General features: G+C 42.5%; 1 pseudogene; it reads right to left on the bottom strand.

The window, feature by feature from the left end:
* The window catches only part of LOC136513299 (uncharacterized), a 218,825-nt pseudogene that overhangs the window by 187,248 nt on the left and 8,159 nt on the right, over window positions 1-23,418 (bottom strand).

Below are 23,418 nucleotides of genomic sequence, written 5' to 3'. Positions count from 1 at the left end.
CGCCTTGGTCTGAGCTCTGTAGCCGGAGAAACCCAGACAGGGCGCCGAGGAAGCTGCGCGCGCAGCAGCTGGATCTTCACGCCCCACGCAATGGTGGCTCCCAATTAATTAAAAGAGAAATGTATATATTACCGTTCTGTGTTCTTGAGATGGGAGCAAGTTGAAGAGCCCGCGGGCCAAGACAATTAAAAATAACCAGAGAGCTGGCAGACAACTTTTCCAATTGACGACAAGAGAAAAGGTGAGCTTTCCATTAATTGCTTGATTAACGTGTGTGTGTGTGTGTCACGCAGAGTCCAGGAAGTTGCACACAAGAGAAAAAAAAAACAACTCTGCTCCCTCTGTGATGTGTCGCTAGTAAACTAATTTAGATGCGGACCAGCTCATTGGACTTAACGGGAATATGATTCTGCTGATCTTAAGTACAGTGGTGGAGCTTAATTAGGACTAAAAAGAGTCATACCCCCTAGAAATATTCTAAATGTACTCCCTCCTTTCTAAATTATTAGATATTTTGATTTTTCTATGTACGTTACTTTCGCTATTTATCTACGTACGGTGTATATCTAAGTGTATAATAAAAACTATGTATCTAACAAAGCCGAGAGGTCTTAGAATGTTGAACAGAGAGAGCAGTACTTAATTTCATCGCTTTAAACTAACTCTAGACCTATACATATGTATACCTAATTAATAATAAAAAGATAAAATTTCTGTCCTTTTTTTGGTCCGCTCTTTTTTTTGTTTGGTCCTTGCATGCATGGTCTCCTAATTAGTACTCCCACCGTTCCAAATTGATCCGGTGAAATAACTTTGATCACCTCTATGCCCTATATATATGGCTATATCTATCCACGTTGGTAGCATATATATGTATAGCGCGTGTGACTTTTTGTAACAAACAGTATTATATTAACTTGTACGTTTGTGACTAGTATTTTATTCGGTCGCTGGAGCACACTTGTGATCGAATTTATTTTTGGTCGAATGGTGATAAATTTGCTTTCATTACTCGTCAAATGATAGTAGTATATATAAATACCATCTGATTTCAATCAGCCGTGAGACCCATGTATAAATGAGCTCCACTTCCTGGGGGCCTTGGGGGCTCACACTCTGATTTCTGTCAGCCATGAGACTGGTGCGTTGCAGGATCACATTGACGCATGATAAAAGCAGTTGCCGTACCACGGGGCACATGGGGCTATGGCCCATGGCCCATGACCAATGCAAGGCGATCCGTCTGGGGCAATGACGTGGTGGTGGATTGGTTTCTCATGGAGAGTTCCTAGCAGTGGCGACATTGAGCTCTGTTGTGTAGTCAGACTCTGTTTTGAGATAGGTTATAATTGGTTAATAACTAGTCAAAGACTTAGCTAAAATATTAACATTCCTATTAGCTCTTCTATTTAGATATGTAGATATAATTTTAGCTATTTTTTTAGATAATGGATTCAATAACCTGACCTCTATATGCATGAAGGATATACACAACCAAAAAGATACAAGAGCACTTAGTCTCACATCTCAACAAAGAGGAGAACACACAACACAAAAGGAAAAAAAAACTATGACCTCGACGCATCCCTGCTCCCCGACATCCTATCCTGAAACGGCCAGATTCGGCGAGTGAAAGTCGTCAAGTCGCCGCCGCCCCAAGTGTGCCATCGCTGCGAACCTCCACTGGTGCCATCTTTATACGCTTCAAGTGAGGTGACACCACAAGTCGCCGCCTAAGGCCTACCCGCGCGCCCGCCTAGGGATGCGACGCGTGAAGCCTAGAGGACACCCGCGCCGTCTAGGACTCTCGGTCCGCACAACAGGTCACCAGTACCCTAACCCTACACCCCCCCAGATCCCCGGTTGTCTTCTCATGGGTTGATCTGCCAGCGGCGCGCCGCCTGAGGCCCGCTCGCTCGCCAGCCTGGAGGCCGCCCACGCCGTCTGGGACTCTGGGTCCCCACAGCAAGTCACCAGTGGCCTAACCCTAGCACCCCAAAGCCCCTGCTTCTCATGGGTGATCTCCTAGCTAAGCACCGCCTGAGGCCCGCTCGCACGCCTGCCTGAGACGCCCGTGGCCCCGGTCACCCGGCCGCCTGAGTAATTACCTCTTGTATCAAACAGGTTCTAAATTATTAACTTGTACGTTAGCATTCAGTTACATCTAGTATTTTATTTGGTCGTTAGAGCAATCAATCAATTTACTTTTGGTCCAGTGATGATAAACATGTCACCTGTGTTAGGTATGATGAATCTCGTTTTTATTAATACTCATCAATCAAATGCTACTCCCTAAATACTATCTGATTGCAGCGTGCCGTTCACGGAGCTCCAGTGGCCCTCTCTCCCCTCCCGGGGGCCCACACTCTGGTTTTTGTCATCGAGGAGCTTGTGCGTCGTACTCCCCTCCATCCCTAAACATCTGTCGTTTTCGTTTCCCGATAAACAACTTTGACTAAATATATATTAAAAAATATTAATATTTATGATATATAATTAGTATCATTGAATAGATATTTGAATCTAGTTTTTTAATAAATTTATTTAGAGATAGAAATATTGCACGTATTTTATATAAATCGAGTCAAAGTTATCGACATGCAAATCGTAACGAATAACATTTAGTGACGGATGGAGTAGTACTGGGATACACAGTGGCTTTGAAGAAACCTGTCGTGATAAAAGCACTCCTGCTAGGCATGCACATGGCGTGTGCAGCACCACCTCGCACGCTTCACCTCCGATCCATGACCTCTCCAGGAGTGCATTGTCACTTTGGTACATCTCTAACACTAGCTTCAAAATTATGGTCTCTATGTTTGATTGAGAGTTTTTTCTTTTACTTTTAGTATCCTATTTTTTCTCTAGTTTTCATGGCTCAAGTCCAACAAGAGCCCCTAAATTAGCTCCTACTAGTGCATCAACCCGTGCTCCCGCACAGGTTAACTTTAGATAAGCAATAGAAAACTCTATTTAATATATATTAACTAATAAAAATTTCTTCATATAACTAACTTTTATTTGAATTCGGAGTTACGTATAGAGTTGACATTGGTAGGGATCACCGTGGCATAACTAATGATGTAACATTAATTTGATTCCAATGCTTGGTGTTTCCTTTTCCCTTTTTCATGTCCCAGTATAGCTGAATCCGTGCAGTATATGGACATGTTGGGTGTCCCTCTTTAGGAGTGGATAAAAATATTACAATGTTAGTTTATCTGTGGACCTGCAAATAAAAGTTAATAACATAACCGAGACTTGAATATTGAGATCCGTACCTTCAATTGTTTTCATAAGTTGTAGTCTTTGTTTGATTTGCCTGATGAAATTTTTGAGGTTAATGTGGAAGTCCATATCATAGATGTTTGGTTTGTCATTTGTTGGTTTTTACTCGTGAATAGATGTATCGACATAATTAAGTCATTGCTCTGACCTCCTTGACATATCGCCATTACATCTTTCAAATTATTTGATATGTATTTATTGCGTTGTTGCAAAGGAGATGGTAATATGATTATGTTTCCATCCTGATCAGAGGTTGTGCCACTTCTTTGTAATCATCAGAGGAGGAGCATTGGTAGATTACCTTGTTGATCTTGGCAACATCATTGTAGTTTCTTCTTTTCAAGGTCACGTGTGACAGCGTTGTGCGTTGATACGTCGTTCAAGCCTTGATGGTGTTTGCTTGTAGACCATATATATAAGGGACTTTGTGGATCCAATGTTCTAAACTTTAGTTGGCTAAAGTTAATGACTAAAACTTTTTACCACTTAGTTCACTTGTGTAGTTTAACGTTTTTTAGATCGGCTAAGCTTTAGACAACACTTGAGACCTCCTATTTGGAGTCTCAAGTTTATTTGCTAAACTTTGGACCATAGGATCCAAAGTTCCACTCAGGGCCTTATTCTGATTTATTCCACCATCGTCAGATAGATTTGTTGCCAGATTGTTTGGCCAATGTGCCACCCTATAATGAATAATAATTATAGGGTATGCACTGCTCTGTGGAGAAACTGCAAGTACCACCCTATAATAATGAATAATAATTATGTGTAGAGCACCATTCAAGTGTAGTGTTTTTTTTTTGGAAAAGTAAGTGTAGTGTTGTTGAGTCTTCACCATTCAAGTGTAGTTTTTTTTTACGACAAGGTGTAGTTTGTTGATTGTTCACCATTCAAGTGACGTTTGCGACGAGTATTTTATTTGGTCATTGGGTGTTGATTTTTTTTGGTCAGATGGTGATAAACGCGCGGTAGATATAACCATTGTTTTCATAACTCGTCAAATGATACTAGTATGTACTAAACATGATCTGATTGCAATCAGCCATAAGGCTGCCCCCTTGCCACTTTCGGTGTGCCGTGGGGCTCACACTCTAATTTTTTTATCGGTATAACTTGAACGCACACACTCCACACACTCCATACTCACACCACACGCACACACGCGTGCGCGTCCATACACACATAAAGAAGAGGACGACTTTAGTGCGCGGAAAACGTGTACGCGTGCGTGTACCTTGAAAATTCTGAAAATTTTATAGAAAAAAGATGCAATCACTAGGCTTTGAGTAGCGTTTCACTAGACAACCCTACCGCTGAACCACAGCCCTTTGGGCCACACTCTGATTTTTTGCTGCTATTAGACTGGTGCGTTCAGTAGGGGTAGGAGCACCAGGATAGACAGTGACTCGTGATAAAGCAGTCCTCACTGGACTCGCCACGCTAGGCCGTACCACAGAGCACATGGGGCCATGGCCCATGGCCCATGGCGGACAGCCTTTTTTTGGACGAATTGATGATGTGCCGCAAATGTGGTGGTGGATTGGGTTCTCATGGAGAGCTCGTAGCAGCGGCGGCATTGAGCTGTGTTGTGCAGCCAGCGTGCACCACCTTAGACTCCGATCTTCTTGTTTGGAGCTTGGCTACGGTTAGTTATAACAATCAGTTAAAGACTTTTAAAAGAAAAAAAAAGAAAAAATACAAAATTCTAGCTTTCTTTTACTTTTGTGCATGTTTTTTGGCAAAAAGATTAGGCTAACTATTAGCTCTTCTGCTTTTCTTTTTCAATTAAACAGTACAATACAGACACTCACAACACACGCACATCCACCCCTATGAATGTACACACGTAAACCCTACCCTTATGATCATCTTCAAAGACTGAGCCAGAAAATCCTCGAGATGGATGAAGTCACCACAGATGTCTCGCTATCGACGGAAACATCGTCTACCACTGAAAGCACAACGCCGGAAAATCCTAAAAAATTCGCACTCACGCAGAACCTGAGGTGCTATTGAGGGTCTTGTAAACACTAGTTTATACACTAGAGGTGATTTTAGCTAATTTTTAGGTAGCCAACAATTAGCTCTAGTATCAAATAGGAGACCCTAACTTGTACGTTATGAATGAATTACAACTAATATTTTATCTGGTCGTTAGAGCAAAAAAAATCAATCAATTTACGTGTTACGTGTGGATGATTCTCGTGTTTATTAGTACTTATTATCAATCAATCTGATTGCAGCGTGCCGTTCACGGGGAGCTCCAGTGGTCCGCTCTCCCCTCCCGGAAGGGGGCACACTCTGATTTTGTCATCGAGGAGCCTGTACGTTGTAGTACTAGGATGCACAGTTGGGGTTGTTTGGTTCTTCTCCTAAACTTTAGTCGCTGTCTCATCGGATGTTTGACACATGTATGAATTATTGAATATAGTCTAATTATAAAACTAATTGCACAGTTTGCGACTAATTTACGAGACGAATCTTTTAAGCCTAATTAGTCCATGATTTGGCCTCATTTCCATCCATGCATGGAGCTGGACTGTGCTGTGCCCATCCGTTCTCTCTCGAGTCATGGCCAGTTTCGTCCTGCGTTCTCACTCTAGGGAGGTGCTGGGGTGGGCATTGTCACTTTGTTACAGCATCTCTACCACTAACATCTAAATTATGGTGTCTATGCTTGATTGTCTTTCCTTTACTTTTTAGAGTCCTATTTTTCTAGTTTTCATGGCTCAATTCCAATAGGAGCCCCTAAATCAGCTCCTATTCTTCTCTCTTTTCTTATTTTCATTGTATGTCCTATCTATTTGCCACATTAGAAATAGAAACAAAGTAATTATGACTTCATATAGAAGACTAATTCACATCAACAAATTCTAACATGCGAATTCAAAACTAAATTCGAAACTTTTAAAAGAACGAGAAAACATGGCTCAGTCAGACACCCTCCCTACGGTTAGGCCGGCTTTGAAAGTCAGCAAGGCCAGGTTCTCCTATTTCATTGTACAAAACAAACCTGCCTTAAGTCATGTTTCCCCAATCCGAATAAAAAAACTATAAAACATGTACATTTTAATATGAATATGTTTCGTAGTGGCTTAAGACAACCACCTCTCTATATATACAATAGACTCATGGGTAATTGAGGTCTCCAATCAATTAAAATAAATCAATTTACCTTACTTTTTACTTCTTCAAACTCTAAACTTTTCCAACCCCAATTACTTGTTGTTCTGCGCTTTTCTCGATGAGCTTCGTAGATGATCTGGGAGGCTTTACTAGCAAATATGTTTCCAAATATGGTTTCTCGATGTTTTCTACTGGCCAATATATCCGAATATTCCACACTAAGAAGATCAAACATCCGGTTCAACCTTTTATGGTCGATAAGGGTTCCCAAACGCTGTGCACCTCCGCAATGGTCATGTCTCGAGCTATCTCCGACGTGGTCTACTGCACCAGATTCGCCACCCTCTTCATGCCCAACTTTCGTCTCTTGGCCTTCGACAATACCCTCTCCCACCGCTCCTTCAGTTCAATATCCGGGCACTTTAAGCCCTTATCCTTGTACTTCTCCTCTAACACTGTGAACCACTCCTGGCCAGCTCGTAGCGGACCCACCTCTGCGCACACGAACTCATCGAGCAAGTCCTGAGCGCATTGGTGCTTCGATTGTGCTCGCAGAGCATCCTCCACCTCGCGTAGTTTGGACTTGGGGCTTATAAATATGACCCCAACCGAACAAAACAAGTGTGAAAGAGCTAACGGAAGATACTAGGGGTGTTGATACACCACTTTGGTGCTCTCCATATGCATAGTGCTTAGTGATACACTTTGTGATTAGCGTAGGTGCTTTGCGAAGTGCTTAGGTTAGTTAGACCACCTCTCATATGTGCTTGCTCTAGGTTTAGGCCTGGTGTTTAGTGAGGTTTGCATATACCTCTTGCCTTTACGTGCTTGTGCGCATCATGTTTGTACTCGGCAGGGCTTGTAGTCTTACAAGATCACACCAGCCGTGTTTGTGGTGTGGCCGACACCGTGTACCGGAGGGAACAAGGCCTGCGGCGTTTCGGTCAGAAGCTTCATAGTGGAGACGGTGGGGGAGCGGTCCGAGAGAGACTTGCCGGAAGGCACATCGGAGACTCACTTGCGTGTGGGGAGGGCCCGAGGCTATCCACAGAGTTACCCGACTGGGAGCTTGGCCATTGCGAGGGCTTCCTTGCAAGGGGCTCCAATGAGGACTAGAGGAAAGCTTGCGCGCTTCTCGATACCTCGGTAAAAATATCGGAGTCATTTGTCGGGTGTTTGCATCTCTACCTCATCTTTATCTTTCGCATTTACATGCTACCTTGGTTGTGTGTTCTACCTTTTGTAGCTTAGTTGATAGGTCAGTTGATAGGATTGGAACCTAGTTTGATAACTCTTTTGCGATAGAGATAGTAACACACCTAGCAAAACTATAGTTGCACATTTAGATAGTCTACTTAATTGCATAGGTTTTGCTCAGGTTGGAAATTAGAGGCCATAGTTAGAAATAGAGTTTTAAGTTGCCTGATTCACTCGCCCTTTTAGGCGTCATGGTCCTTACAATCATAAAATAAATTATTGTTTTTAATTTTTATAAAAAGGTAAAACATAAATAGATATGTACCATTTCTGTCATTGTTTTTCATTAATATTTTATAGTATTTTTCTTGTGTTGCAACACACGGACATATTTGCTAGTCTTGTGAAAATGTTGAATCAGCTCTGACAAAAATATTCGATCAACGAAAACTAATAATAAAAGAATGCAGCATCAATTTTCTTGTAAAACGTTGAATCAATAAAATAAATAAAGGAATGTTGCATAAACTTTTCTATCAAAATGGTGATTCAAAAATCAATGTCCAAAAAAAACCAGTCGGTGAACATGTCGTGAAAATGCTGAACAAACACCTAAATTTATTTTATACATGTGACGTCTCGCATGCAAAAGAAAAATAGTATTGTATATACGGCATCAACTTTTCGAACAATCTATTCTAGTCTCTCCATTCCAAATTACAGGTTACTTTGAATTTTTGGTACATATTTTGGTATATATATATGTATCTAGGCATACGTTCTATCTAAATACATAGCAAAATAATGTACAAAAAAGTTAACACGACGGGGAGTAATTGAAATCCCAGTCACATCAAAATTATGGCCTCCTCCAACTATCGGCCGACGCCGCCTCCAACTATCGGCTGCGCCTCGCCCATCGCCGTGACGCCGCCGCCTCCGTAGTGATTTCCTGAGGACGTGGGCCTCGAGGGCGTCCACCGCACCAGCGCTTGCCTCCCTCCCTCTCCGCTGATTGGATCAAGCTGCGGCGACTCTCCCTTCGCGCTGCCGCTTCCCTCCTCTGCCCCGGACCAGGCGGAGATGTGACTGGGATCTGCGATGGAGGACAAGGCGATCGCGAACCAACCTCATCTCATCCTCGTGATGATCCCCCTCCGCTTCTACAGACGACTTCAAGGAGTACATCAATGGCGGAGATCTCTACTCCCTCCTCAGGAACCTCAGCTGCCTCGACGAGGACATGGCAAGGACATACATTGCTGAGCTTTGTTGCCGATGGGATTTAACTTTATCCTGTTGATAGTGACATCATTTTGCTGCAATGACTGAAAACATCAAGGATCCATTGCTTTCTTTCTGAATTGTGATGGCCATATAAAGGTAATCGGTACCCATTTCTTTCTTACAGCTTTCTCTATTCACACTAAGGATTTGTACCGCTGAACTCATGCCTCTCCTAGACTGCTCTTGTTCCCCAATGTTATACATTTTCTTAGGCTAGGCTTATCACTTACTTTCCTACATATAAAAATGTTTATCCATGGATCACTAGCCTGTTCAATTTGATTGGAATAGAATAATTAAGTTTTTTTTCTATAGAACATTCGGCAGCTCAATCTAGAATAGAACTATTTCATAGGCAAGTATCAGGAAAGTGCACATAATCTGTAACTTGCAAGCATTACAGATCAGTAGGCCACCAACTTTTACAGTGGTATTTAGCTTCTAAAATATTTATCCTTTCATTCATGTCACACCTGATTTTAAGGATAAAATGGGATGCAAAATCTTATGTGCTCCCAGAGATCAGTCACACACATAAGCCGACAAATTATGAATAGTATCATCACAAGTGTTTATTACATCACGAATATTAAGACAGAGTCTTCACATAGATATAGTGGAAGTATAAAGAAAAGATCTCTCGCGGAAGCTTCATATCACAGGGACGTCGACTGGTTGACCACAAGTCTACAAGTCCACCGGAAAATCATCATTACCATAGCCATCTGTTACCCATCTGGGATTTTTATCCAAATATTGAAAATAAACAAGCGTAAGTACATGTCATATTCAACAAGTGTAACATGGGGTTTATGAGGCTCAAAAGGCTTGACACAGGTTTAACAGCATTCAGCTTTTAGTTGTCACAATTTTAGCTTAAGAGTAACGACAAGTTGTTTCAATTCCCAATGCAAAACACATGATCAAGGTAAACATGAATAATAAATAGCATAAACAGGTAATTCTTAGTGTTCTTCTATTCCGTAAATGTTCCAAGGCCGCTCGTGACCGTGAGCACGGCTGATATACCAGTTTTACACTCTGCAGAGGTCGTACACTTTGACTGTGAGTCGTGATTTACCCTTTCGCCCGAGGTCGCGAGCCTCTTAACCCACTACAAGGGAAGGTCGGCAGGGTTCATTATGAAGCCTTTCAAAGGTTCGTCTAACAAGTTAGGGCCATTAGATTCACTCGGCAAACAGATGTAGAGCCCCCCTTCCCGATGAAACAATGACGCACAGCCTATACTAAAGGGGACAGAGGCCGCACTATACCCGATTCGTCAAGCCATTCTTACGCCAATAAAGGTAACCACTAACAAGCTAGAAAAAGGTCCTCATACTAAGCTAAAGCCAGAGCCATGTAGCCCTCACAGCTGTACTATAGGTCCCGGATGATCACTTATAGATAAGTCCTTAAGGAGAGGAATTTGAAGCATTTAGAAAGTAGCTAAACACCCCTGCCCTCAGTTTCCAAGTTGCTAAAAAGTCATATTTTAATGTTTATTGCATATACCATTAGTCAAGTTACAAGATCATGGTTTAATTGAGCACTAGCAGAACTACCAAATGCATATCCCATGGGTAACAAGGTATAAGTTCAATTCTAGGGAATCCCTATCAAGGCGACACATGCAACATGAATTTAATGTATTAAAGTAAATAGGAAACAAGGATGATCCCATGCTATACTTGCCTTGAGCAATGTACTCCTGCTGATCCTGCTTGTCAAAGTAATACTCTTGGTCTCCCACGAACCGCTCACCGTCTATACTCGATAATCACAACAACATACAAGCATCCAGAAGCAATCATGCATAACAAACAAAAGCTATATATTAGAACAGTACACCAACAGCATAAAACCAAGATGAAAAGTTTGGAAAACGAATCTACGTCTCACTACGAATACATAGACGTGAAGATCACAAAAATCGGAGCTAAAACGAAGAAGTTATGAATTAAACAATATTTCCCTTAGTAAAATAATAGATTAAATCTAACCTCGAATTTTAAAAGTTGAAAACCTACTTAACAGTAGTATAAACATGTAGATTATTTGATTATGAACCTAACGCAACTTGAACGGATCAAATCGCAGTTAAAACAGAGGTTTTATGGCTAAAACAAATCTAGTGGCAAAACTATAAATAACTGAAGACGTATTTTAGATCTACCCGAAGCAAAATACGCTTTAAAAAGAAGAAAAAAGAATCTAAAAAGGCGCTATGGACCACGGGTTAAGACTCAAGTACTTATAAGGACTCTTTTGCAAAATTCCAAAACGAAGGGGTATCCTTCATCTGGGCCCGTCGGATTAGACTTGAGCGGAAGAGATTCAATCAGGCGGGTGAGAGGCGACGGCGGCCGGCCGGACAGGACGATGATGAATCTAATGGCGGTGGCGCCATAGAAGACTCACCGGAGCTCTCGGTTCTTGGCCTACAGAGCACGGTTTGACTCACCAGTGACACGGGGAGAGAGCGGAGGGGATGGGGATCTCACAGGAAAGCTTTTTGCGGGTGGAGAAGGCGTGACGACGACGACCCACGTGGGATGGCGCATGGCGGCGCTTAGGGCTACAGCGGTGGCTCAGTGAACTCTATGCGAGGATGAAAATCTTGCTGCAAGGTGGGATAGGGAGGCGGCGTAGGCTCGACGGTATTTATGGGGCACGGAGACTTGGGCGGCACGACGCATGAGGCGTGGCGGGGTCGGACAGGGGCGGCGTCGGTGCGGTGATGTCCGAGCCAGTCATGAGACGGAGGACGAAGGAGACGCCCTGATGGGCAGGCCCGGCATGGCAACGGGGTAAGAGGCGCAACGCGGCGTGCGGAGCTGGGCTGCGGCCGTAGCTAGGCCGCGGAGGGGGAGGCAAGCCGCGCAGAACAAAGAAAAGCAGCACGCGGAAGGGAATGAGCCGGTGCTGGGCTTCGGCCCGAGGGGGGGGGGGGGGGGGAAGGGAAAAGCCAAGCGGCCAGCTGGGCCGGCAGAGAAGCAAGGCCACGCGGGAAAAGAGAGGCAGGCCGACTGGGCCTAAAACAGGGAAAGGAGAAGGGAGGAAGAGAAATCCATTTTTCCTTTTCTAATTTTTCCAAAGCAAATTCAAATCAATTTAGAATCCGACTTCGAACCAAGCAATACAAAACAATATGCAACGACATGAATGCACATACATGATTGTGACCTTATATTTGATTTTATTTTTAATAAAATTATTATTTTCCTAGATTCAAATGCCCACAAAAATGCATAATAAATCAGTTTCTCCTATTTAAAAATTATTGTAAATTTTAGGGTGTTACAATTCTACCCCCCTTAAAATGAATCTCATCCTCGAGATTCGGACGATGCTTACTCAAAAAGTTGCGGGTATGTTTTCCTCAAATCCTCTTCTCTTTCACAAGTAGCCTCATCTTCTGTATACCGATTCCACTGAACCTTACACATCTTTATAACTCGGCTCCTTGTAACTCTTTCTGTCGTCTCCAAAATCTTCACTGGAAACTCCTCATAAGTGAGATCTTCTTTAACCATAAGCTCCTCTAATGGTATCTGCTCCTCTGGTACACGCAAACACTTCTTCAATTGAGACACATGGAACACATCATGTACACCTGACAAACTCTCAGGCAGTTCCAACTGATAAGCTACTTCTCCACGTCTCTCTAAAATCTTGAAAGGCCCAATATACCTTGGTGCTAACTTTCCTTTCATGTTAAACCTTCTCACACTTCTCATAGGTGACACCTTCAAGTAAACATAATCCCCTACTCAAAAACGAATTCTCTTCTCCTAGTGTCGGCATAGCTCTTCTGTCGAGACTGAGCCACTCTCAAATTATCTCTGATCATCCTTACTTGCTCTTCGGCGTCTCTTAAAACATCTGGTCTGAACACTTGAGTTTCTCCCATTTGATTCCAAAACAACGGGGTTCTACACTTTCGTCCATATAAAGCTTCGAAAGGTGCCATATTGAAACTCTTCTGATAACTGTTGTTATATGATAACTCTGCATAAGGCAAACTCTTGTCCCAACTTGTATCGTACTGCAATGCACAAGCTCTCAACATGTCCTCTAATATCTAATTAATCCTCTCGGTTTGCCCATCTGTCTAAGGATGTATGCTGTACTAAAATTCAACTTGGTTCCCAATGAACTATATACTTGCTGCCAAAAATGAGATGTAAATTGAGTACCTCGATCAGACATAATTTTTTTGGGAACTGCATGTAGACACACTATCCTCTCCATATATAATGCAGCCAATTGGGGTCCAGTATAGGTAGTCTTGACCGGTAAGAAATGAGTAACTTTAGTTAACCGATCTACTATCGCCCATATTGAATCATAGCCTCTCTGAGTACGTGGTAACCCAACTATAAAATCCATATGAACTTCTTCCCACTTCCACTCAGGTATCTTCATTGGTTATAGTAATCCTACAAGTCTTTGATGTTTAGCTTTGACTCTCTGACATGTATCACACAAAGCAACATATTCAGCAACATCTCTCTTCAGTCCGTACCACCAATACTTCTCTTTCAAATCCAAATAGATCTTGGTGCTCCCAGGATGAATAGAGTAAGCAGACTCATGTGCCTCATGAAGAATTGCCTCTCGTATAGCCTTATCCTTAGGCACACATAGTCTTTTCCCAAACCAAAGAGTTCTATTATCATCCATATGGAATCCTGGTGCCTTGCCAATCACTATGTTCTCCGCTATCTCTTTCAACATAGCATCCTGTAACTGGCCCTTACGTATTTCTTGCTCCAATTTAGGCTCCAACACCAACTCCACTGCATTAGTGACAAATCCCAAATTTAGTCGCTCAAACTCAGCACACAACTCACTTGACATAGGTGCCACTTGCACTTCGTTGGCATAACTCTTCCTGCTAAGAGCATCGACAACAACATTCGCCTTCCAGGATGATAGTGTACCTCCAGATCATAATCTTTGATTAACTCCAACCATTGATGATGTCTCATATTCAGATCCATCTGAGTGAAAATGTACTTCAGGCTCTTGTGATCAGTATAAATGTCACTCTATGTGCCCATAAGATAGTGCCCCCATATCTTCAAAGCATGAACCACTACTGCTAACTCCAAGTCATGAGTAGGATAGTTTAACTCATGCTTTCTCAACTGTCGGGAAGCATAAGCCACTACTCTGCCTTTTTGCATAAGAACACATCTGAGACCTTGACGAGATGCATCACAATAGATCGAAAAGCTCTTGCTCAGATCTGGCAAAACCAATACTGGAGCTGTAGTTAATCTCTTCTTCAATTCTTCAAAGTTAGCATGGCACTCCTCGACCACACAAACTTAGCATTTTTCTCCAACAAAGCTGTCATAGGCTTGGCAAGTTTAGAGAAACCTTCTATGAACCTTCTATAGTATCCTACCAATCCCAAGAAACTTCAAATCTCTCCCACATCAGTTGGTGGTTTCCAATTCAACACATCACTAACCCTACTTGGATCTACTGCTATTCCACCATTAGAGACAACATGGCCTAGGAAAGAAACTTCCTTCAACCAGAATTCACACTTACTTCGCTTAGCATACAACTTGTGTTCTCTAAGCTTCTGCAAGACCAACCTTAGATGTTCAGCATGCTCTTCTTCTGTTTTGGAGAATACCAATATATCATCGATGAATACCACCACAAACTTATCCAAAAACTCCATGAACACCTTATTCATCAAGTACATAAAGTAGGTAGGTGCATTGGTCAAACCAAAGGACATAACGATGTACTCGTACAAACCATACCTCGTAGTAAAAGCTGTCTTGGGTATGTCAGTTGCACGAATCTTCAACTGATGATAGCCAGAACTGAAGATCAATCTTAGAGAAAACACAAGCACCTCTCAACTGATCAAACAAATCATCAATTCTAGGTAACGGGATACTTGTTCTTGATAGTAACCTCATTGAGTGACCGATAATCAACACACATCCTCTGAGTACCATCCTTCTTGTCAACAAATATAACCGGTGCTCCCCAAGGTGATGAACTAGGATGAATGAAACCTTTCTCCTGTAACTCCTTTATTTGTTTCTTAAGTTCCTCTAGTTCATTAACCCCCATTCTATAAGGACGCTTAGCTATAGGTGCAGTTCCAGGTAATAATTCAATAATAAACTCAATGTCACGGTCAGGTGGCATACCTGGCAAGTCACTGGGAAACACATCTAGAAATTCAACTACTGCTAGGTCCTCCTTGTTGATGCGATCATCAAGCTGGTTCACTGTGGCTGTCGGCTGCTTCTGCACTACAACATCAACACTAATTCTTTCCCCATTCGGTGTGGTCACAACAACTACCTTCTCCTTACACTGAATCACTGCTTGTTGTTGCATCATCGAGTCCATACCCAAAATCACATCAATGCCAGAGGTTCCCAACACAATGGGGCTCACTTTGAACTCCACCCCCCTTAAGGATAGACTAGTCGGAAGACAATGGTAGGAAGCTTGCATACTACCTCCTGGTGAGTTTACTAATATGGGATTTTGCATGGCACATAAAGGTATACTATTGTTCTAACAAATGCTTGTGATATGAATGAATGCGAAGCTCTAGAATCGAAGAGAACAGTGGTAGGATTTGAGTTGACATCGAACATACCGAGCATGACTTCTGGTTCCGCAAGTGCCGTCTTTGTAGACACATGATTCACCTTTCCTGTGTTGGGTGCTAGCCTCTGATAACTATTCTGCCTTTGGGGGTTTTGCTGGTTAGGCTTCTCAGGGCAATTATAAGACATGTGACCCTCTTTACCACAACAGAAACACTTGTTGGGAGTGCTAGGGCACTAGTCTTCATGGGAGTGTTGTTAGGTGCTCCCTGTCGTGGTGTCTGTTGGCCACTCTACGGCTAGGGACACTAATTTCCATTCTGTTGCTGGTCCTAGTTGCGCTGAGGGTACTGACCACGATTCCTCTAATTAGGTGGTCCCTGGTACCTCTGCTGAAAGCCTTGCTAAGGATTGGTGTGCGGACGAGTATTACTTCCAGAGGTCTGTCCCTGAAGCCTCCTCTTCTTGGCCTTCATCTCTTTGCGCTTATTATCAATAACAATTGCACGATTGACCAGTGTCTAGGAAATTGGGGTATGTATTGGACATAAGCTGGAGTTGCAGACCATCATACAAACCCTTGAGAAAACGGCTGTTGCTTATCAGCATCATCAAGCCACCTCCTTCGGGGCGTAACGTGACAACTGAGCAAATTTGTCACGATACTCAAGTACAGACATAAATCCCTGTTTCAGAGCCCGGAATTCCTCCTGCTTGAGCTCTATCAATCCTTCAGGTATATGGTAGGATCTAAATTCTCTCTAAATTCCTGTCAGGTGATAGGAGGAGCATCAGTGGGACGTCCATATTCGAATGCCTCCCACTAGTCTTGAGCTTCTCCCTGAAGTTGTCCTGATGCGTACAACACCTTCTGCTGGTCATCGCACTGTGCTATGTTGAGTTGCTTTTCTACTGCACGAAGCCAATCATCTGCTTCCAGTGGATCAGTGGCATGAGAAAACACTGGGGACGGCCCTTCAAGAATTCACCACGCTTGTCACACGGTGCTCCACCAACTGGATTGATTCTGCTTGATTCTGCACCAGAGCTTGCATAATCTGTGTCTGTACTGCCAGAAGCTGCTCAATAGTAGGTGGCGGTGGTGGTGGTGGATGTGGGAGAACACCTCCACGACCTAGTCCTCTTCCTCTTCCAGACATCTGACATCCCACACAAATATTCCAAATTTAGAGATTTCCTAATTATAGACACTTATAGAGATATAGAATATATTCTGAAAATTTTCTGGACGAGTTCCAACATTAGCAGCTCGGTAAAACAGTCATATCTCGAGTTCCTAGATATCCAAAAGAGGCGTACTTTATATGGTTGGAAAGATTAAGAAATTATCTACAACTTTTATTCAGACCACATTCCCAGATTCTAGTCGTTAGGTTACTCAAAAGCAGGAATACAACTGAAACTGTTCCAGATTTCCAGACTGCGCAGAAACTTTATCTTGAAACAGCGATATCTCACAAACCAGATCAGATATAGAGGTGATTCTAGAGGCATTGGAAATATACTTAAATCTAGTTATTTCCATAAAAAATTTCATAATTTTTGGTCAAGTAGATTTTAATGGCATTAAGATAAGGCAGACTGCTCCGAAGAACAGATTCCGAGAGAACAAGATATACCAAACCCAACTATTTATTTATTGACTCAAACTTTAATATCCTTAACTATGAAACTTGCGGACTTGTCCACAAAGTTCCAGCACTCATTACAAAAATCCAACTCACACATAAACATAATAACAAATCAACTAGGCACACCAATGTTCACACCACACTTCTAGACTCAACTTAACTCAACTTGACCCGTGCTACTAACGTCTTTATTACATAAGGGACTCTAAACTCCTATGGTGATGAACTCTAGGTAGCTTCTCATAGATCTTGGGCATCTTGAGTTGGGTCCTATACTCATCAAGCTGCCTTGCAACCCGTTTGTGAGCCTTCTTTTCCTTTTCCAATTCTTCCTTAAGGACATCATTCTTCTGGAGTATCTCCCTAGCAAAACGGACCATCGCCTTTGTAGTCGTATCAAGACCTTGAGGCTCCATCATCTCCCATCCTTCTTTTTAGGGTCACAACGACGGAAGGAACCTGAATGGATCTTCCTTCATTTTCTCAAATCATCGGGCACGGTATATCATACAAGCTTCATAGGCTGCATCCTCCATACTTTCCTCCATAGTGGCACGACTCACCAGGTGAGTGTGTCTGGTTTCCACCCTACGAGCCTTCCTAGCTTCATCCCAACCAGTGACAAACAAGTCTAGTCTTCCAAGTATGTAGCTTCATGGGGGTGCCGGTACTCGGTGCAACGATATTGCACATAGAGACACAAGTCGGAGTAGTAGCATACAAGCACTGTCATGAGTAGGGAATGGAAGTAGGCCGTGTCATCCCCATGCTTGAAATAGAACTCCTTGGTCCACCCCACGCCTAGGGGATGATTTGCCTTTAGTGAAGCATGGTCCTCTATAGCTAATGCGGGCGGTCTTACTGGCACAAGGCATCTACAGAATTAGATTTAGTTAGAATTAGAAGCAATAATTTTCATAACAGAGTGAGGCAAAAGAAGCATAAAACTTTAGCAAATAACAAGGGTGAGATGGAAAGCATGAAATGAGTATAGCAAAAGAAGCTAAACTGACCATTGCTAACTAGGCTTGCGTCCTACTAGTCAACACGGCTCTGATACCAATCTGTCACACCCAATTTTAAGGATAAAATGGGATGCAAAATCTTATGTGCGCCCAGAGATCAGTCACACACATAAGCCGACAAATTATGAATAGTATCATCACAAGTGTTTATTACATCACGAATATTAAGACAGAGTCTTCACATAGATATAGCGGAAGTATAAAGAAAAGATCTCTCGCGGAAGCTCCATATCATAGGGACGTCGACTGGTTGACCACAAGTCTAGAAGTCCTCAGGAAAATCATCATTACCATAGCCATCTGTTACCCATCCGGGATTTTTATCCAAATAATGAAAATAAACAAGCGTAAGTACATGTCGTACTCAACAACTGTAACATGGGGTTCATGAGGCTCAAAAGGCTTGACACAGGTTTAACAACATTCAGCTTTTAGTTGTCACAATTTTAGCTTAAGAGTAACAACAAGTTGTTGCAATTCCCAATGCAAAACACATGATCAAGGTAAACATGAATAATGAATAGCATAAACAGGTAATTCTTAGTGTTCTTCTATTTCGTAAATGTTCCAAGGCCGCTCGTGATCGTGAGCACGACTGATATACCAGTTTTACACTCTGCAGAGGTTGTACAATTTCACTGTGACTTGTGATTTACCCTTTCGCCTGAGGTCGCGAGCCTCTTAATCCACTACCAGGGAAGGTCGGCAGGGTTCACTATGAAGCCTTTCAAAGGTTCGTCTAACAAGTTAGGGCCATTAGATTCACTCGGCAAACAGATGTAGAGCCCCCCCTTCCCGATGAAACAATGACACACAACCTATACTCAAGGGGACAAAGGCCGCACTATACCTGATTCGTCAGGCCATTCTTACACCAATGAAGGTAACCACTAACAAGCTAGAAAAGGTCCTCATACTGAACTAAAGCAGGAGCCATGTAGCCCATAGCTGTACTATAAGTCTCGAATGATCACTTATAGATAAGTCCTTAGGGAGAGGAATCTGAAGCATTTAGAAAGTAGCTAAACACCCCAGCCCCCTGTTTCTAAGTTGCTAAAAAGTCCTATTTTAATGTTTATTGCATATACCATTAGTCAAGTTACAAGATCATAGTTTAATTGAGCACTAGCAGAGCTACCCAATGCATATCCCATGGATGACAAGGTATAAGTTCAATTCTAGGGAATCCCTATCAAGACGACACATGCAACATGAATTTAATGTATTAAAGTGAATAGGAAACAAGGATGATCCCATGTTATACTTGCCTTGAGCAATGTACTCCTGCTGATCCTGCTCGTCAAAGTAATACTCTTGGTCTCCCACAAACTGCTCACCGTCTATACTCGATAATCACAGCAACGTACAAGCATCCAGAAGCAATCATGCATAACAAACAAAAGCTATAGATTAGAACAGTACACCAACAACATAAAACCAAGATGAAAAGTTTGGAAAACGAATCTACGTCTCACTACGAACACACAGAAGCAAAGATCACAAAAATCGGAGCTAAAACGAAGAAGTTATGAATTAAACAATATTTCCCTTAGTAAAATAATAGATTAAATCTAACCTCGAATTTTAAAAGTTGAAAACCTACTTAATAGTAGTATAACCATGTAGATTACTTAATTATGAACCTAACGCAACTTGAACGGATCAAATCGGTTTTAAAACGGAGGTTTTATGGCTAAAACAAATCTTGTGGCAAAACTGTAAATAACTGAAAATGTATTTTAGATCTACCCGAAGCACAATACGCTTTCAAAAGAAGAAAACAGAATCTGAAAAGGCGCTATGGACCGTAGGTTAAGACTCAAGTACTTATAAGGACTCTTTTGCAAAATTCCAAAACAAAGGGGTATCCTTCATCTGGGCCCGTCGGATTAGACTTGAGCGGCTGAGATTCAATCAGGCGGGTGAGAGGTGACGGCGGCCGTCCGGATAGGACGACGGCGAACCTGACGGCGGCAGCGCCATAGAAGACTCACCGGAGCTCTCGGTTCTTGGCCTACAGAGCATGGTTGGACTCACCGGTGACACGGGGAGAGAGCGGAGGGGATGGGGATCTCACCGGAAAGCTTTTCGCGGGTGGAGATGGCGTGACGACGACGACCCACGTGGGATGGTGCACGGCGGCGCTTAGGGCTATAGTGGTGGCTTGGCGAACTCTATGCGAGGATGAAAATCTTGCTGCAAGGTGGGATAGGGAGGCGGCGCAGGCTCGGCGGTATTTATGGGGCACGGAGACTTGGGCGGCACAGTGCACGAGGCGTGGCAGGGTCGGACACGGGCGATGTCGGCGCGGTGATGTCCGAGCCGGTCATGAGACGGAGGAGGAAGGAGACGCCCGAACGGGTGGGCCTGGCACGTTAGTGGGGTAAGAGGCGCAACGCGGCGTGCGGAGCTGGGCTACGGCCGTAGCTGGGCCGCGGAGCGGGAGGCAGGCCGCGCAGAGCAAAGAAAAGCGGGGCGTGAAAAGGGAATGAGCCGGTGTTGGGCTTCGGCCCGAGTGGGGGGGGGGGGGGGGCAAGGGAAAAGCCAAGCGGCCAGTTGGGCCGGTGGAGAAGCAAGGCCGCACGGGAAAAGAGAGGCAGGCCAACTGGGCCTACAACAGGGAAAGGAGAAGGGAGGAAGAGAAATCCATTTTTCCTTTTTCTATTTTTTCCAAAGCAAATTGAAAATGCAAATTCAAATCAATTTAGAATCCGACTTCAAACCAAGCAATGCAAAATAATATGCAGCTGCATGAATGCACATACATGATTGTGACCTTATATTTGATTTTATTTTTAATAAAATTATTATTTTCCTAGATTCAAATGCCCACAAAAATGCATAATAAATTAGTTTCTCCTATTTAAAAATTATTGCAAATTTTAGGGTGTTACAATTCATTAGTCGATATATACTTGTTGCGCATTTTTATTTTGTCGTGCCTTTATGTTTATACGATTCTCATTTGGTCATTTGGAAGTTTCCTTGAAATTTTTTCATCTGTTAGTGATTGAAGATATAGTCTGGGTCCTATATTTGAGGTAGTTATCTTTTAGCATATCCTTCACCTAATTCTTCCCATATGATGTTGAAGGATCTGAGTCATGTTTGGAAGACAACCCTCCATCGCAAAATTCAATCATTGTAATGCAATGTTCTTTTTCTGGAAAAAAACAAGTCAGACCACAAATCTACAATACTGGAATATGCCCGAACTATGACATGCTGGTTTTAGGGGCTGCCTCTGGTTAACAACAATCCTCTAGTAGTATGATGGCAGCTCCCATTGGGTGCAGTGCATTTAGAGATATAACGAGCACCGGCAAGTTTCTTTTTTCTACTTTTTTATTAACCAGAAGTAGTTTCTTTTGGTTGATATCTCCTTTAATTAATGCTGAGCCTTGGATTATATTCAGTATGATGATACAACGTCTCATACCATGCGGGTCTTTTTCCTTCTAAACTATAATTTTTAGTTTACAGTCAACAACAAGTAGAGATCAAGAATGCTTACCTGGGTGAGTTCAAATCATCCTAGGTGCCTGCAGAATGTTTGGATACAGAGTTTCAGAACTCTGAACTTTCTTAGCTACTCTCGGACACCTTCCCCTTCAAGTTAAATAAACCATTTTATATTGAGCATTGACAAATGAGTACCATTAGAGTAGGTAGTAGGTAGGTAGACTGCATCGAAGATGATCGCAAAGTCTCTTTTGCTGAGGTTCAGCAGTGTCTGCAGACATTATTCTTTATTGGCAAAGTCTGTTTGAAAGAGAGTTGGGCGGACTTAATCTTTCTTAGAGAGACTTTGAATTTGGTGACATCTATATTTTGCACAATTGTAGTTATGAAGTCTATTACCAAAGCTGAATCACAATTTCTCTGAGAAAATGACTGATCCTTCAGTTTAGTGTATGTAACTATTTAGGAAATATGGGCTTTAAGCATAACTAGACATTTTCCTTTGTCTCATTCTTGTATCCCTGGGCTTGAATTGATGCTCTTGACCTTTGCAGGTAAGCCGGTCAAAGGAATGCCCTGAAGCTAAAGATACGCACAAATGGGCATCCATCTTGTTGCTCAGCGTGCTGGATCTGGATGGCCATGGGCAACGGGGATAGTGACCACCAGCCGGTGATGTGTACTGCTTGGTGTGCTGGATGGCCATGGGCATGGGAGTGGCGAGGCAATGGCGCCTTTGGATGCTAGGCCACAAGGGTGCCATGCTGAACTGCATGCATATATAGATGTGTGACGAGGATAGGGCATGCCCTGGATGTGTGCAATGATGAGGATGCATTGAGGCAAGTCGATGTGCTATCATGACTTGGTGAACTTCTCTGAAAATTGTCTTGAAGCAGAAGACAGCTTTGACTTTTGATGCAGTAGACACAATAACACTGCTAGAAGCCTGGAATGGTTTTTCAGATATTGTAATTTATTGATCATCATACTTTAGTAGCAGTAGCACTTACATGTGTTGTGTTTTGTTTCACCATATTTACATGAAGTCTACATTTGGAAAAATAATAATTGGCAGCGCTTGATTCACCCTTTTTTGCAGAAGCACTTTTATGTGCTTTGTTTCTTTCACTCGAGGTCTGCGCAGTTGGCTTTGTAAAAAATTTGAATAGCATGCATGTTCTGGTGTAGACAAGCTATGCACAGTCTTCTTACACCCCATGGAGTCTCATGTCCCTGCCAAGCGTGAAAATGGCTATGCAAGACAATTGACATGATGATTAATATACAAGAGATTTTTTCGAGGACATCTTATCTGCATATGTTATGTTTATTTTCCTTTGCAAATGGATCTAGGTCAAATAAAAAATTTGATGGGATGGATTAATTAGAAATGAAATATAAACATTTTCTTTTTATTGATGATGATTTGACTTCTGCGTTAGACAGTGTATGCCATTATCGCTGTTTGTTTTGCCCGTAGCAACGCACGGGCACGATCCTAGTAACAAAAAATATTTTGTCACTCTCATTTCCCTCTATATTTTTTCTTTACCTGAATGCTTTTCTCATAATTATTTTAGTAAGTCATGATATGCAAACTAACTCGTTACAAGTGGAGTTAGTCTGCATATCGTCACGATATCCAAGGACAATTTTCTCCTCTAGTAACGAGTTTTTACAATGCATGTCGAAATCTCACATCATTCACAAAATGAGAGTATTGCAATTGCAATTCAACCTAAGCCAACTTGACTGGAGAATTGGGTAGGCTGATACTCAGCA

Source organism: Miscanthus floridulus, chromosome 16 (genome assembly GCF_019320115.1).
Source record: "Miscanthus floridulus cultivar M001 chromosome 16, ASM1932011v1, whole genome shotgun sequence".
NCBI classification, from domain to species: domain Eukaryota; kingdom Viridiplantae; phylum Streptophyta; class Magnoliopsida; order Poales; family Poaceae; genus Miscanthus; species Miscanthus floridulus.
The sequence above is the reverse complement of the archived record's forward strand: the minus strand, read 5'-3'. Positions and strand labels throughout refer to the sequence as shown.